The sequence below is a fragment of the Nanorana parkeri genome, unplaced genomic scaffold (assembly GCF_000935625.1).
Source record: "Nanorana parkeri isolate BGI_ZX_2015 unplaced genomic scaffold, ASM93562v1 scaffold104, whole genome shotgun sequence".
Lineage (NCBI taxonomy): Eukaryota > Metazoa > Chordata > Amphibia > Anura > Dicroglossidae > Nanorana > Nanorana parkeri.
The window spans coordinates 2,232,175-2,249,483 of NW_017306372.1; positions in this window are offsets into that span (position 1 = coordinate 2,232,175).

Sequence of the window (17,309 nt, forward strand, 5' to 3'; positions counted from 1 at the left end):
AAAACATTTATTCTTACCCATATTTTTGGTAAAACATAAAAGTCGGGGTCACGTCGGGTAAATAGACACCAAACATGTCAAGCCTTAAAATTGCGTGCGCCCGCAAAATCGCAAAAACACCCATAGGCGACGCTTAATTACAACGGCCGGCCGGGAGGCTGCTCGTCGGGCTCCACCGTCCTCTCGTCACAGACGAGTGGACTAGTGGATTTTTCAAGCCCTGTATATAATATATAAATAAATATAAATAAATGTCAAGATATATGACTCTGTTGTAGCTGAACGACTAAAGCTGGCCAAGTACTGGTAGATTTTCAGATGAACATTCATACAGAAAATCTTGTCAGAACATTCCGTAATGCCATCAGACCCTTGACAAATTTGTTGAACATTTTGTATGATTTTAACATTCTTTTTGGAATTGAAAAACGATGATCAATTTGACCTGATTAACTATTAAACATTTGTTTTTTTACTGGTATACAGTAATACCTTGGTTTACAAGTAACTTGGTTTGAGAGTGTTTTCCAATAAGAGCAACATTTTGTAGAAAAGAGCCACCCGAATAAGGCTGTAGCAGTGCGAGCGATGAGTCTGTTTAAGGACAATGCAATGTCACATTGGATAGATTCCTTGTTAAAATTTCATGAAATGAAAAAGATTCAATTGAGCCGAGAGATAGCAGTGATTCCGTTAGTGAAAGTCGTCCTACACAATAATCCTCCTCTCACTTGTCCTCCTCACCTCAGGCACGAAGGTAACCGGAAATTGGTTTATTTTTCTTTATATTTTGTACAGTATTATATTATATTACTGTATTGTATTGTAATCATTTTTATATGAATATTTTTGGGTTGTGGAACGAATCATCTGAATTTCCATTATTTCCTATAGGGAAATTCGCTTTGATATACAAGCGCTTTGGATTACAAGAATGCTTCCGGAATGAATTATGCTCGTAAACCAAGGTATTACTGTATGGCCATTTCAACATTCAGAATTTAGAGCACCAACATATACTGCAGGGTTTTTCTCAGAACGTGAATCCATTCACATCAGCCCCCATCCTAGATGGACCTCATGGGCAGATAGGATGCTGATTAAACCTCCGAGCTGCAAGGCTACATTGTTCAATGTTTAGCCAATGTGTTGCTCGTGTTATGGAAGTAGGCAAGGACAGCACCGAACACTGATGTTTATCATTGTGGACTTTCTTTTTTTCTTGCCTTGCACACTTGTGGAAGGTAAACCTAAGAACAGAACTCAAATGAACTTCTGTTTTGCTATGACCTTTTTCCTGTTACACTGTGACCTACCACTGGTGGACTATACAGTGCAAACTTGGCCTATATAAAGCAAACAACATAAAAGCTCCAATAGTAAACTGTAGCTTTCTTCTTCAACATAAAGTGACTCAGTGGTAGTTGCAGAAGACTTTATTCATGTGTTCCCAGGGCAGCATAAAACCCCTGCTTTTAGGCACCACAAAAACATTTCAGAATAAAAAAATAAAGTCACAATTGGCCTTAGCCGTAGGGTCTTTACAGCTACTTCCAGGCTTCACACAAAATAAAAGTCCATTTTACTGTAAGAGGATGAAATCTTCTTGGGTATGCATGAATAGTGTTTATCTCTGGGAAATCTACCCCCTCTGTTGAGAGAAAGCAAACAAAAACTAGGAGTGACTGGAAAAGGGTCTTTTCTCAGCATGATGCAGCCACACACCCCAGCATGAAATAGCTGATTCTGCTCTGTACCATCATCACCACCGAGTTACACTGAGACTGAACTGTGTGGAATGCAATGCCCAAAGGGATTCCACACCTTGTATGTACACATTAGAAACACTGAAAGATGCAAGAATTGTTACACCGAAAGTACAGACTTAATGTACGTGATTTACAGTACATATTTCCATGACATTTAAACAATTAGCTCCGAGAGATCAATGCTCAGTGACTGTTTACAGTATTCAAAAGGACTTTAACATACATAGTTGCATTGTTTCACATGGTATGTCTGTGCATTGTGTCTCACAGCACCAACATTCCAGTATATCTTACTGTCAGTAGTTTCTCATGGTTGGAACATATTTTCAAGCAGGATTTTATTTCTGGTAATTGTAAAAGTGTTTGAAGTGTCAATAAATTTAACAACACTATAAGGAGTACATAGACCAACCACCCCACTGCCTGTGGAGCCCGATGTCTCCCTACCACAGCCATGTAGCCATGCACACCTACTGTGTATAGAGGGCAGGTGACCAGAATCCGAATATTTTTGGGTTCGGAAAGCAAGCCTGCACAAACATAAGGAGAACATATAAACCCATGCACATTGTGAACCCTAAAATTAGTGCTGCGAGAGCAAAGTAATAATCACTCATGCTCCACACTGCCTATGAATATTGTTGAGTTTTAGTTCTGAGCACTTGTAAAGTCAAATCTCATTTTTTTCTGCTTGTTTGATTGACTCTTGGACTTTCACTTTATATGTTTATTGAATTTCCTATTAAAGGTAAAGTAACAGTTATGTTTATTTCCCTACACCCCTTCCTCCCTCCGCTGCTTATATTCACCTCCTGTTCTTTTCCCTGCATGAGCAAACTGAAATGTGACAGCTGGGGCTTGGAAACTAACCACTCAGGTACCCAGCATTGGGTGGTGGAATGAAGGGGGGGAATCCCCTCCATACCTAACAGTACCAGGTATGTAAGATTAAGCCAGAAAGTGAATGTAGTAGCTTGGGAGCGAAGATAAGGTTAAGGAAACGAACCTGACTGCCCTTCAAGGGCAAACTGATTCAGTTATGTGGGTTATGTGTGGAGATAGGGATACCACATGCATGCATGTAATAGAAGTGCAAAAAATAATAGCAAATGTAAGCTTAAAATTAGCAGCATGTTGGAAAATTCCACGTCTTAGGGAGCCTAAGGAAAATGAAATAGTTCATGAAAAATCCTTTTTAGCTGAGCCATTGAAACAATACTTTTGTGCTCTATAGTACAGTAAGGCTAGTCAGGTATTTGATGGAGGTGTCTCCAATGCTGTATTTAGACATAATGCTGCCGTAAGCACACATCCTTTTGTACATGTTCTATACTTTTCCCCACCTAATTATTTTTATGAAAACTAAAGCCAGAACGTGCTGCCTGTTTTTGTACACAGAGCTACAATTCTATTCAAGTGTACAGTTGACTAGATAAAAGACAGGGGAGCTGACCTATAGAACAATGTGATTCCTCTAAATAAACTCTGAAACTCTCCTCCCTCCAGTTTATTCTCTTAATCTACCTGCAAATGTCCAGAGGTGGCAAGGCAAAGGGGGAAAACAACACAATTTTCAATCAGAACATAGACATTTATGTCTGGGAAGGTTCTCGTTTATCCAGGTCAGAGTATAACTACTCGTTAGCTAGTCACAATAAACTGGATTTGTTTGGTAATACTGAAGATGTTTCTCATTCCAAGCTATAGAAAGTCATGCTTACATCACACGAGAGCCAGTCTTTACATTAAAATGTTTATGTCACCAGTCTAATCTTGGGTAAACAATAGCAATCAGCTATACAAAGAAGCCAGCCTTGCTCTTCTAATTAGAATGCTTGCCTGGAGGTATGAGAGTCAGTTTGGAGGTGCCTATAGGTATAACGGTCATTGTCGTTATGACTAATGACAATGGCAGAAAAGGTGGATAATCTGTAAGTATCTTAGCATCTAAACTCTGATATCATGTAAAACAATGTGATGAAACATGTATACTGTAGGTATGAATAGATATGAACAGGCAGTGTTGTGCATGTATGGTTCTATTCAAGCAAGGAATAGCCAAATACCAGATAAAATAATCATTTTGTATGATATATGTCTGTCGTAAAGGTCTTGACAATTAGAGGTTTGGCATCTGATTGGACAATACATAGTAAAAATGACTGGAAAAATGCTTACAGCCCAACTGAGCTTTCAAATATATTCCAGGTGTATCAAAACAAAAGGTGTGCAAAGTCAGCAGAATTTTGTTTAAAATGCTCAGAACATTCTTTAGACTTCCTAAGGACCTTTCACACTGCCCAATCAGGATAGGATCCATGCATGGATTTCCTCCTGATCAAAGTGGTACGGATCGGATTTCACCGCTGTGACATCTGTGTCCATCCACTTTTTGACATCAGATTACCCCAGATTTGGCTGGCAAAACAGAACACTGTTCCGTTTTCCCAGATCTGGCCGGAGGCGGGGGCAACCGGATGTATATGTACGCCCATCCATTTAGATCCTGCTGCCCATAGACTTACATTTGGCATCCGATTGAGTCTGTCTAAAAAACTGACAGGCAGACCTGATCAGACCACCCATCTGAAAGGGGCCTAATAGTTAGTGGGGTCTAATCAACTTCTGTTTTGGACCACAGTGACAAGGAAAATTGTAGTTTCTTATCTGAACGAACAAAATTGAAACTGACAATGTGATGTTCATTCAGGAACATTGTACATATTGTAATGCACATATGCTAGGCACAAAAAACCCTGTTTAATACATTTGGTATTCCATTCAAGAAGTAGGTCTGCCAAAAATTTGTAAGCACTCTCAAACAAAATTAGTTGACTCAATGATGGCAAGACCGAATGCTCTGACAAAGGATTTTGCATGAACGTTTGAATTAAATTCTAACAGTGGATGGCCAGCCTTGAGCTAGTCATACATGGTTTACAATTTACCAATTCCGCACGGCTCCTTTTATTTTTTAGTCAACGTTTGTTGAGATGGGTGGTGCCAACAACTCGAATTTCAGCTGATTCAGCGGGAATCGGCTGAAATTTGAGCTATCGGTCTTGGTGTTGGCACCACCCAGCTCAAACTACTTCAACTGAAAGATCAAAAAAGTCAGATGGAAAATTGTTGGCTATACAGTGACTCCATCCAGTCAGATGCAGTAACTGTTTGGGTATTCAGACAGCTGTAGGTTCCAGCAGGCAAGATGCCTCATTCTGTTTAGTGCAGATGGAAGAATTGAGTGAATCGAGGGGCTATGATTAGCTTAATAGGTTGTGGATTTACAAAATCCACAGCCAGATTTGAACAGCCTGTCCCCTGCCAGCATGCTGAAGAGAAGACCCTTGCTCTCTGTATGGAAACAGTAGTCTTTCAGTAAAGGTCCAACACGCCCCCTGATAAGTCAGGCCTATAGCTCTGGAATCAGCAGGGCTTGTACACTCAACTGATTGGAGAGCTCTAGCTCTGATTCAGCAGGGGGGGTGTTAGACCTCTGCAGAAAGACCACTGTTTCCGCACAGAGAGCAGGGGCCTTTTCTGCAGCATACTGGCAGGGGACAGGCTTTTCTAATCAGGCTGTGGCTGCCTTCTAAAACAAACAAACACTTCGAGGGGGATTTACTATAGCTGGAGTAGACAACATCTGGAGCAGTTGTGCAAAGTAACCAATCAGCTTCTATTTTCATTTTTTTTTCAGTTAAACTTTCAAAAAGGAAGCTGGTTGTCAATGCACAGCTGCTTCAGATTCTGCCTGCTCCAGTTTTAGTAAATTCCTCTCCTTGTGTTTTGATGCACCTGGAATGTATTTGGCTGATTTAAAGTGAAGGTTTACTTAGGGTTTATGTCTGGTTGGAAATGTTTAGCTATTTCACACTGTCATCCAGCACCACTGCTGGACTCACATCCAGGACCATGTGAGTGTTGAGTAGAAAAAAAAAAAATCTTAGGACAATGAGACGGCAATATGTTTCCCTGAAATATGTGGTGACTGGATTCTGCAGGATGGTGGCTATTTGCATAAAATTTACTAAATTCCAGCATCTATCTTATTGAAAATGTTACTTATTTATTTCTGGTTTTCATATGGCGCCGACAATTTACACAGCGCTTTACATACTTCCTGTCCTCAAGGAGCTTACAATCTAAGATCCCTATCCAAAATACTTACATATAGGGCCAATTTAGACAGGAGCCAATTAACCTTCCAGCGTGTCTTTGAAGTGTGAGAGGAAACGGGAGTACCCGGAGGAAACCCATGCAAGCACAGGGAGAATATGGAAACTACTTCCAGATAGTGACCTGGCCAGGATTCAAACCCGGACCCCCCCAGTACTGTAGAGCAGAAGCGCTAACCACTGTGCAAATTCATTAACCCCTTCGTAACTGACGACGTACAGTGTACGTCGCCAGCATCGGGGCTGTTTAAACGGACTCCCGGCGACTTTTGCCGCCGGGACTCTGACCCCAAAGCTCACCATCCATTGCAATATTAACTTGAATGACACATGGTACTGATATAAGGTTAAACTCTTGTGAACACAAAAAATCTGAAAAATGTAAAATCTTATAAAATCTTCCAACTGGTAGTATTGAAGGTTGTAAATACCTAAAGCTGAGTTGTGAGTTTGAGAACCGGTTAAGAACCAGATCCCTAACTTTTACTGATATGCATTACCATTTTAGGTGTTTACAATATTTATTCTATCTACATGACACATGCAAAATGAGTTTGTGTGAGCTAAATGAATGTAGCTGGCACAATAAGTATAATATGGAACGAACATTTCATAGGAAAAGAAAACAAAAAACCTACATGCAAAACATAAATCAGTTCTACTGAAAAATACCAAGCATACCGTAAACAAACAGGAAGTACAAAAATACAGAAACTTATGCTTACTGGCAAATGATCCAGGACAGACAAAACTATGGATACAATCTGATGCCAGACCCATCACTAAAAACATATCACATAAGCTTTAATGGGTATCTATGGTCCAAAACGAAATATAGACTGTAAGCTCAGAGGAACAGGCACCTTCTAATCATTTTGTATGGTATGTTATTGTTATCGTACCATCTCTCCATATTTTGTAAAGTGTTGGCGTTATATAAATCCTGTATAATAATATAGAATTTCCATGAGTTCTATCCAACTTCTAATGGCCATATGGAACTAGAAGTTTATAAACTTACTTAAAGTGACATTAAAGTCAAATTTTTTTTCCACTCCCCCCATGTTAATGTTAGCACTTACCTTAAATGAGGTCTCTTAATCCGATCTTCTTCTTCTTTCCTGATGTTTCCATCTGTCCCTCCAGCGCTGCGGCGGCTCTCCAATCCAGCGCTGACTGCTCTGTCCCTCCGATCCAGCGGTGTCTGCATGCGGGTGCACGCGTCCATAGACTTACCTTGCGTCTCTGCTCGTCTCCCGGCCGAGAATCCGAACGGCGCATGCACCCGCCCCAAGATCCTTTGCGGCCGTATGAGCAGTTCCTGATTCTCTGCGAGGGAGCGCGCAGCGATAACGAGGTAAGTTTAAACCTAGTTAAAGCGTTTCTTTTGTTTACTTCTTGCCTATATCTACCACTTGCTAGCAGTAGATATAGGCAAAAAAACCAGAGGGTTTAGAACCCCTTTAATGAAGATGTCCATGTGATGTACTTCCTGAAAGAATTGACACAATTTCACTCAGCCATGTGAATATGAACTTTCTTGTGTCATCACTCTAACTACAGTAAGCCTGTCGTCTACACTGCAACTCAACATCTGAACAATGTAACATTACCATTGCTTGCTGGAAGCAATGCATTATGGGATATGTAGTCTTGAGAAATTCATCCAGTAGCAGGGAAAGAGACACAAAGAACACTGGGAATCCAGGAAGTTGGTGAAAGTGATGGGCACACAGAAGGCAGCACTTACCACATAAATAGGATTTTTTCAAGTAAGCTTTGACTACACTATTAAAAACAACTCTAGTATGTATTCCTATTACAGTGCTGATCATAGGCGTCTCTACAGGGCGGCAAGGGGGGGCAATTGCCCCCCCTAGCTTATGCCTTGCCCCCCGTGTGCCCCCCCGCTGAACAATCACAAAATGGCACTGCCAGGTCCCTTCCCACATTTAACATAGGAATACATTTGACCACAGATACCCTTTAATTCCAACTTAATGTAATGCAAATCGGATGATTTGTAAAACTAAAGTGCTAGTGAGTAACTAAAACAGTTTCTTCAGGCTTAAGAAAAATCAGTGGTTTTGACTAAGCAGGACGAAAAAACATTAGATGCCCGTCTGTCCAGCATCACTCTACACTACTCTGAGCATACAGAGCGTGGAAAAATATAAAAATCTTCTGTCCCCCATCTGACAGCATTGGGTCAATTACCAAGCTCCAGTGCTGTCACTGGGGAAGTGGAATGAGGCACATGCTCCTCCATACCCAAAAGTACCAGGAATTTTATTACATTCTTACTGGTTGAATGGAGAGCTGCAAGGATGGGAAGTAAAGGCAAGCTCATGCTCCTGGGGAGGGGAAACATAGATTTACTTTAAAGAAATATGTAGGCTGCCAATACTGACCCTTTGAAATGCTATTGGCCTGGCTGTCATGATCATCCAGTTTTTGTAAGGCTTTTAGGCACTGACTAAAACAAATTGAAGGACACAGGAATTCAAAAACATTTCAGAAACAAACAAGGAAGAACAGACAAACAACAGGATGTGATCAATAAAAACAATGGGAATGTTTGCCCAAGACTTAAAAACAGGTCCCAACACTGGACAAAAACAAGTCCAAAGAATAAGACCAGCTGGCTTATAATTGAAAAAGGGTCCAGCCTTACACTTCGAATCCTTGGAACAAGAAAGGAAGGTTCCAAGGATGGAATGAGGTTTGCCTGGCCAGGCATCGAATCTTGCAAGACAATATTCAAGGCATTGAGACGGCTCATAGTGTAGTACCCTAATGCAGGGGTGCCCACAAGGTCAATCGCGATCACTGGTAGATCGCACTGTCCTCTCCTCCCGCCGCTTCTCTGGATCCCCGCTGCTCTCACCAGCGGGATCCGAGAAGAAGTGAAGGAACCGGCGGCGGGGGAGGGCGGAGCCGCTGTCACAGAACTAATGAAGAGCGGTGAGGAGAGAGAGAGACGCTCGGCCAGGATCTGACAGCCGGCGCCTCTATCTCCCCTCACTGCTCGTCCTCAATTTCTTTTTCTATTTTAAAAGGGAAATATCAAGGGGCTTTTTAGACCCCTAATATTTCCCGGAAGTCCAAACTGTAGAACAATGGGAGGAAACCTTAGGTAAACTGCTAACAACATTCACCCGAACAAGAACAGGGCTCTTGAGAGACTTCCTTATGGGTTGCAGATCAGCCACAGAAGAAAGACCTAAATTCAGGTGATCAGAACCCACAAGGCCTCCGGATGCATCCTATGCCTATTGGGGGCTACCAGCAGCAGGATTTCAGTATGAGCCATCTGCTGACAAACCCAGGGAACACAGGGCCCCTTGTGACATTTTTTTCCTGCCATGCAAGAGGTGCAACCAGAAGTGCAGACACCTCTCTTCAGAATAGAGACTACAAGCCAAAGATGGCCAAGAGGCAAAGCATGGTCTCTAAGGGAGTCCATGCTGTGGAAAGTAGCGCTCTCAACAACATCTGACATAGGAACCAAGTTGCTCGGCCTGTTACAGGGAGAATTCTCAAACCTTGTCTAATGGTGTTTAGCTCCATGGACGTACTCATGGCAAGATTCCTCGAAAAAACAGTGCTGTAGGGAACTGTACCCAAACCCCAGGTATGAGGATATCCCTTGCAGGATGCTTTAAAGTGTTATTAAACCCTCAGTAGATATATTCAAACACTTTTTTTTTTAAACAACCTTTTAAAAAAAAAGGTATCAAAATCATGTTTTTTTGAGGGGGGCCCTTTAATGGTTTCTTGCACCGGCGCCCTGAGATTTCTAGTTACGCCTCTGTAGACGTGCATTCGGATTTGGACATGCAGATCAGTGAAATTCAGTTGATTCGGCAGTTCAGAAATAACTAATTTATTATATCCCCAAATATACGAAAACTATACTTGAGCATATATAAATTAGTTTGCAGAACGCGCACCTTGGAAGCGGAGCGCATGACGTCACATGATACTGTGTGTGTGCGGTGTCGGGTGACAGTCATGGCTCTCTGCAGGGAGAAGCTGTGAGCTTAGCGATCAGCGGTTTTTGATCGCTCAGTTCTTGACATAGAGAGCCAGAGTGTGACAGCTGCAGTGTCACACACCGACTCAAACCATTGGGAAGAGTACATTTTACTCTCATAATATTTCTCCTTTAAGTTTCATAACTTTAACAATGCATAATTTACGTGCAACTCCCACCACAACCTGTAGTTTTGTAATCCACAAGTTCTGGATGTCTAGGAACAACTTTAGTTTTTTTTCTTCTCTCCATAGTTGAAGAAGAAATCCCTTATTTTGTTTTCCTTGTGATAGAAGTGAGATATACAACAAAGTTGGGCTAAACACTGGTTTAAGGGAGAGTTTTTGGTTCCTTTTAGCCCACCTTAAACGAAGAAGCAGTAACTAAATAAAAACCTAGAATGGAGGCAGCCAGAAATTATTTTATAAAAGCACATCAAGTGCTAGAAATAAAATGCCTGGAACCTAAACTAAGTGTATTCTTACATGTGTTTTCCTCTTGTTGCCATCTCTTTGGTTTGAGCTGTGTTGCGCCCTTCTTTCATCAATATAGAAATTTCCCACTGCACTCCTGACCGGAATGTGCCCGTAGCCTATGGGTGGGTGCTGCAGTGACCACAAATGGCGCCGCCAATTAAACCATGAGAAATGAAGTAGTCACTGGCACTTCAGAGTTCCTGATGTCAATTCACTTTGTTTGCCTGATGAAGGGACCGACATGGTTCAGAAACGTTGCTACGCATTGTGAGATGACCTTTGTATGTCAATAAAGAGGAATTGACAGCAGGAACTCTGGAGTGTCAGTGACTACTTCATTTCTTCTTTCATCAATTGACTTACAATATATTGCCAAAAGTAATGGGACGCCTGCCTTTACACACACATGAAATTTAATGGCATCCCAGTCTTAGTTCGTAGGGTTCAATATTGAGTTGGCCCACCCTTTGCAGCTATAACAGCTTCAACTCTTCTAGGAAGGCGTCCACAAGGTTTAGGAGTGTGTCTATGGGAATGTTTGACCATTCTTCCAGAAGCGCATTTGTGAGGTTAGGGACTGATATTGGATGAGAAGGCCTGGCTCGCAGTCTCCGCTCCAATTCCTTCAAAAGGTGTTCTATCGGGTTGAGGTCAGGACTCTGTGCAGGCCAGTCAAGTTCCTCCACCCCAATTCGCTCATCCATGTCTTTATGGACCTTGCTTTGTGCACTGGTGCGCAGCCATGTTGGAACAGGAAGGGGCCGTCCCCAAACTGTTCCCACAAGGTTGGGAGGATGAAATTGTCCAAAATGTCTTGGTATGCGGATGCCTTCAGCGATACCTTCACCGGAACTAAGGGGCCAAGCCCAACTCCTGAAAAACAACCCCACACCATAATCCCTCCTCCACCAAAGTTTACACTTGGCATAATGCAGTCAAGCAAGTACCGTTCTCCTAGCAACCGCCAAACCAAGGCACGTCCATCAGATTGCCAGACAGAGAAGCGTGATTTGTCACTCCAGAGAACACGCCTCCACTTCTCTAGAGTCCAGTGACGGCGTGCTTTACACCACTGCATCCGACACTTTGCATTGCACTTGGTGATGTAAGGTTTGGATGCAGCTGCTCGGCCATGGAAACCCATTCCATGAAGATCTCTATGCACTGTTGTTGTGCCAATCTGAAGGCCACACGAAGTTTGGAGCTATTGACTCTGCAGACAGTTGGCGACTTCTGCTCACTGCGCTTCAGCATGCCCTGACCCCGCTCTGTTATGTTGCGTGGCCTACCACTTTGTGGCTGAGTTGCTGTTGTTCCCAGTTGCTTCCACTTTGTTATAATACCACTAACAGTTGACTGTGGAATATTTAGTAGCAAGGAAAGTTCACGGATGGACTTATTGCACAGGTGGCAACCTATAACGGTACCACGCTTGAATTCACTGAGCTCCTGAGAGTGACCCATTCTTTCACAAATGTTTGTAGAAGCAGTCTGCATGCCTAGGCGCTTGATTTTATACACCTATGACCATGGAGGAGATTGGAACACCTGAATCCAATGATTTGGAGGGGTGTCCCAATACTTTTGACAATATAGTGTATCTGATATGACTGAACCTAAAGTGCTATAATACAGGTGAAACTCGAATTAGAATATCGTGCAAAAGTTCATTTATTTCACTAATGCAACTTAAAAGGTGAAAACTAATATATGAGATGAACTATCTTGCTTTGCATGTAATGAGTCTAAGCCGTGATGTCATAATTGTGATGATAATGGCTTACAGCTCATGAAAACCCCAAATTGTGAAAAGGTGCAATATTCTAGGCTCAAAGTGTCCCACTCTAATCAACTAATTAAGCCATAACACCTGCAAAGGGTTCCTGAGCCTTTAAATGGTCTCTCAGTCTCGTTCAGTAGGAATCACAATCATGGGCTTGGCAAGAGGAATACGACATTTGAAGCTCATGTCCAGGATCTGTCTGTCTGTGGTGGCTCTTGATGCACTGACTCCAGCCTCAGTCCACTCCTTGTGAAAGTCCCCAACACTTTTGAATGGCCTTTTCCTGACAATCCTCTCCAGGCTGCGGTCATCCCTGCTGCTTGTGCACCTTTTTCTTCCACACAGTAGGAATCACAATCATGGGAAAGACTGCTGACCTGACAGTTGTGCAGAAAACCATCATTGACACCCTCCATAAGGAGGGAAAGCCTCAAAAGGTAATTGCAAAAGAAGTTGGATGTTCCCAAAGTGTTGTATCAAAGCACATTAATAGAAATTCATGTGGAAGGGAAAAGTGTGGAAGAAAAAGGTGCACAAGCAGCAGGGATGACCGCAGCCTGGAGAGGATTGTCAGGAAAAGGACATTCAAAAGTGTTGGGGACTTTCACAAGGAGTGAAAACACTGTTGCTCAGTGGTCCAAAGTCCTCTTTTCTGATGAGAGCAAATTTTGCATCTCATTTGTAAACCAAGGACCCAGAGTATGGAGGAAGAATGGAGAGGCACACACTGCAAGATGCTTGAAGTTTCCACAGTCTGTGACTCCTGGTGCACCAAGACTGCAAGCCAGACACTACACTTCAGCTTCCACAGTCAGCAATCAGCCACAGTCTGGAGGATTCATCATAGCAGCCTTAATGCAACTAACAGCAAGTATTCAATGCCACAGCTGATGATATGCACACAGCCATAATGACTTTAAACTTGCGCTGTTAATCCAGCAATACAATTGCCCTCTACTGCTACAAGCTATTGCTAAATCTTGTGACGTGAAGTTAACATTACACCTGACCACTACTACTCATTGTCTTCAAACGTTCACCTTGTGTTGTGAGGATAAGGTTACAACTGTTTCCTTACAGGTTGCTTCAATCCTGTTATGTGAAGTGAGCATTGGATTATGTCAACAGTGAGATGCTCATTCAGTATGAATTTAATTATTTCTCTTGTGATGTGATGCAAACATACTACTGTGATAACCGTATTTATAGAGACTGTCATTACCGTGAAGTAAAAGTTATGTTTAAAAGACTTCTGCAGCTGAGTTCCATCATTTTATCATAAGAGGTATTACACATTAAACCTCATCTTCCATGTAGTTGTCCACTCCCCTATTTTATCCAGGTCCTCCTGTAATGTTATAATATCTAAGCTCGTCTCTATTACCCTCCCACATTTAGTATCATTTGCAAACACAGAAACATGACTAACACCTCCCCCCACTATCATTAATAAACAGGTTAAACAATATGGGGGCTAGCCACTCTCGAACTTAGAGCATTTAAAGCCATTTATCAATACTCTCTGGACACGTTCCTGTAGCCAGTTCTCTATCCATGTGCACACCATTTCATCTATGCCTATAGATTTCAGCTTGTGTATTAAGCATTTATATGGTAGCCTGTCAGATGCTTTGGCAAAATCCAGGTACACCACATCCACCAGCCTTCCTCCATCCAGATCTCTACTCACCTCTTCGTAGAATGTTAGGTTGATCTGACAAGAATGATCCTTCCTAAATCCATGCTGATTATCACTTATTATACCATTGCTATGAACAAAATCCACTAAATAGTCCTTGTTGCAAACTATTGATGTTAGACTGACTGGTCTGTAGATCCCAGGTTGACTTGAGACTTTTTTTTAAATATTGGTATTACCGTAGCTTTATGCCAATCACGTGGTACCCTTAAGTCAGTATGGAGTCCTTGAAAATTAGGAATTACAGTCTTGCTATAACCTGGCTGAGCTCTCCAAGTACCCTAGGGTGCAGGTTATCTGGTTCTAACGATTTATTTGCATTAGGTTTTTCTAGTCTTTGTTGAGCTAAGCTACTCACATTCTTATCTCCATCAAACCCATCTTTTTCTTGAGTGTATACTGAGAAAAATGAATTTAATACCTCAGCCTTCTCCTGGGCGTTTGTGATTAATCTCCTGTTCTCATCTTTTATTGGGCCTACCCACTATTTTCTTACCTTTTTACTGTTTATATATTGGAATACATTTTTGGGGTTCTTCTTACACACTGTGGCAATCTGTTTTTCGTCATCTATTTTATCTGCCCGGATGTTATGTTTACACACCTTATTGCATTCCTTGTAGCTCTGGAATGCCAATGCAGTCCCCTCCATCTTATATTTTTTAAATGCCAGTTTCTTTTCTTTAAAGTGTTGTCTTACCGTTTCATTTAGCCATGCAGGCTTAGTTCTGGGTAATAGCATTGTGCAATGTATTCTTAAAACAATCCCACTTCTGGTCAGTGTTCATTGTTAGAAATAAGTTGTCCCATTTAGTTTCATACACTAGATGACGCAGCTTTTAGAAGTTTGCCTTTCTGAAATTTAGCGTTCTTGTCAAACCAACCCACTTCTCTTTTCTGTAGCCAACATTAAAAGTAATCACTGTTACCCAATATTTCCCTAATCGCTGTCTGCAACTAGGTCCGCATTATTTGAAATTAATAAATCTAGTATAGCAGGGCTCAAAATTTCCACTCGCCCCCTCGCAATTGGCAAGTGAAAGTTCATCGGGGGCGTGCTGCCGCAGCCACAATCCCTCCCTCCTCTTCGGCCACTCTGCAACTGTAGAAGAATCAGTTTGGCTGTCTGCCCTTCACTCCCCCCACCTGCAGCTTCCTCCACCCACCTCAGCTGCCATAGGCTGGGAGGAAGACTGCAGAGCTACTCTTGACCGGCTGGACATTTCTGTAGCACAGGACTGGAAGGGAGGCTCAACAAGTTTGCTGCAGGCTTTACCTCGGTACACTGAGGCAACATCGCTGCACCCCCTCCCCGTAGAAGAGGGCACCTGAATCAGATCAACTGTGCACTTTAAGTCTCTATTCTTTCTGCGTTACGCTGCTGACCTCTGCACTATGCATTACTGACTTCTGTACTGTGCGTTACATTACTGACCTCTGTACTACACGTCATACCGCTAATCTGTTCTGTGCACTACACTGTTGACCTCTACACTATGCGTTACATTACTGAGCTCTGTACTCTGCATTGTTACGGACCTGTGTATTGTGCGTCACACCACTACCCTCTGTAATGTCCGTCACACCACTGACCTCTGCGTTGCTACTAATCTCTGTACTGTGCATCATACCACTGACCTCTGTACTGTGCTTCACACCGCTGACTTCTGTACGGTGCATTACTGACCACTGTACTGTGCATCACACTGCTGACCTCTGAGTTACATTACTGACCTTTGTACTGTGCGTTACACCACTGACCTCTGCACATTTCTGCAGCCCAGGACCTGAAGGGAGGCTCAGTGAGGCTGCACCTTGGTACATGAAGGTAACATCGCTGCAACCCCCACCAGGAGAGGAAGAGAGCACCTGAATCAGATCAACTGTGCACTGTAAGTCCCTGTTCTTTCTGTATTACTGACCTCTGTACTGCGCATCATATTGCTGGCCTTTGTATACACCACCGACCTCTGCATTGTTACGGATCTCTGTACTACTGGCCTCTGTACTGTGCATCACACCACTGACCTCTGCATCGCACAGCTGACCTGGTGGAGTTAAGGCCGGGGCGGGGCAGGTGGGGCAACTGGTGGCGAGTAACTCTTAACCCCTGGCTAGGACTTGAACTTTTGAGCCCTGTAATATTGTATTCTTCCTGGTTGGGACATCAACCATCTGATCCATTAAATTGTCCCGCAACAGGTATAGGATACGGCCAGCCTTTATTGAATGAGTGGTTCCATTTGGCCAATCAATGTCACGATAACAGACGTCACCCATTATAACAACATTTCCCTGCTTCCCATCTATTTCTATTTGAGAATGAAGGTGAGCCTTTTCTTCTTGCTAGACTTCTAGCATTCGTGTATGCATTTTAGTTTAGTGCTAGTGGTTTGAGTTTTTTATTATTGCTCATTCCTGAAGTGCAATTAATTTCTTTATCTGACATCGGTACGGTTAGTACATTACTAATTAGATTAACTGGAGTGAGCCCACTGTCCCCTTGTATCACCGCCCTCTATATCAATTGCTCCAGTAGCTATTTGCTCTCTATTTATTATACCCATTTTATTCCCTCCCCCCATATTCTAGTTCAAAAGCCTCAGCCAGGCTTCTAACCATTTTCTCCCCCGCCCGTGCTGAACCCTCCCCATTTAGATGCAGCCCATCTCTGCTGTAGAGCTGGTAACTGACCGAAAAGTCAGCCCAGTTCCCTATGAACCCGAAGCCCTCTTTCCGAACACCGGGGTCACCTTCATAAGACACTTATCCAATCTTTTGTTGTAAACATATGAGATTGGTCTTCATCCCTCTTGGACAAAGTGGTATTTTTTCCAAGTCAGCTCAAGAGGAGTCTCTGCTAGTAGAAAGATACTCACCATCTGCAAAAGGGCCCGCTGTGGACCTTCCCAGTTTAAAAAAAAAAAAAAAGACACCACCCAGGTCCTGTCAGAAAAACTCTATGGTTGCCGTACAAATCAAAAGACATGGAGGTACCAGATCCCTTCCTGTATAGGGTGGAGATGTACTTGACCTCAGTTCCAGCAGTCCATCTCAATGGATCACTCCTTCATCTGGTGGATTATATGAACAGACACCAGACCCAAGAATCTAAGTGGGTACTGAAGCAAAAAGTTTTCTTAGGCCTGATAGGGAAATGGGGTGACCCACAGATGTATCTTTTTGCCAGTTAGAGACATGGAAAAGTCAAGTAGACAGAACCATAGGCATAGACACTTTAGCCTTGCTGTGGAGCTTCATCCTTTGCTATGCTTTCCCACCCTTTCAGCGTACTTATTCAAAGTGTCATGTAAGCCGTTGGAAGAACAGTCGAACGTGGTTTTAATTTCTCTATAATAGCATAGACG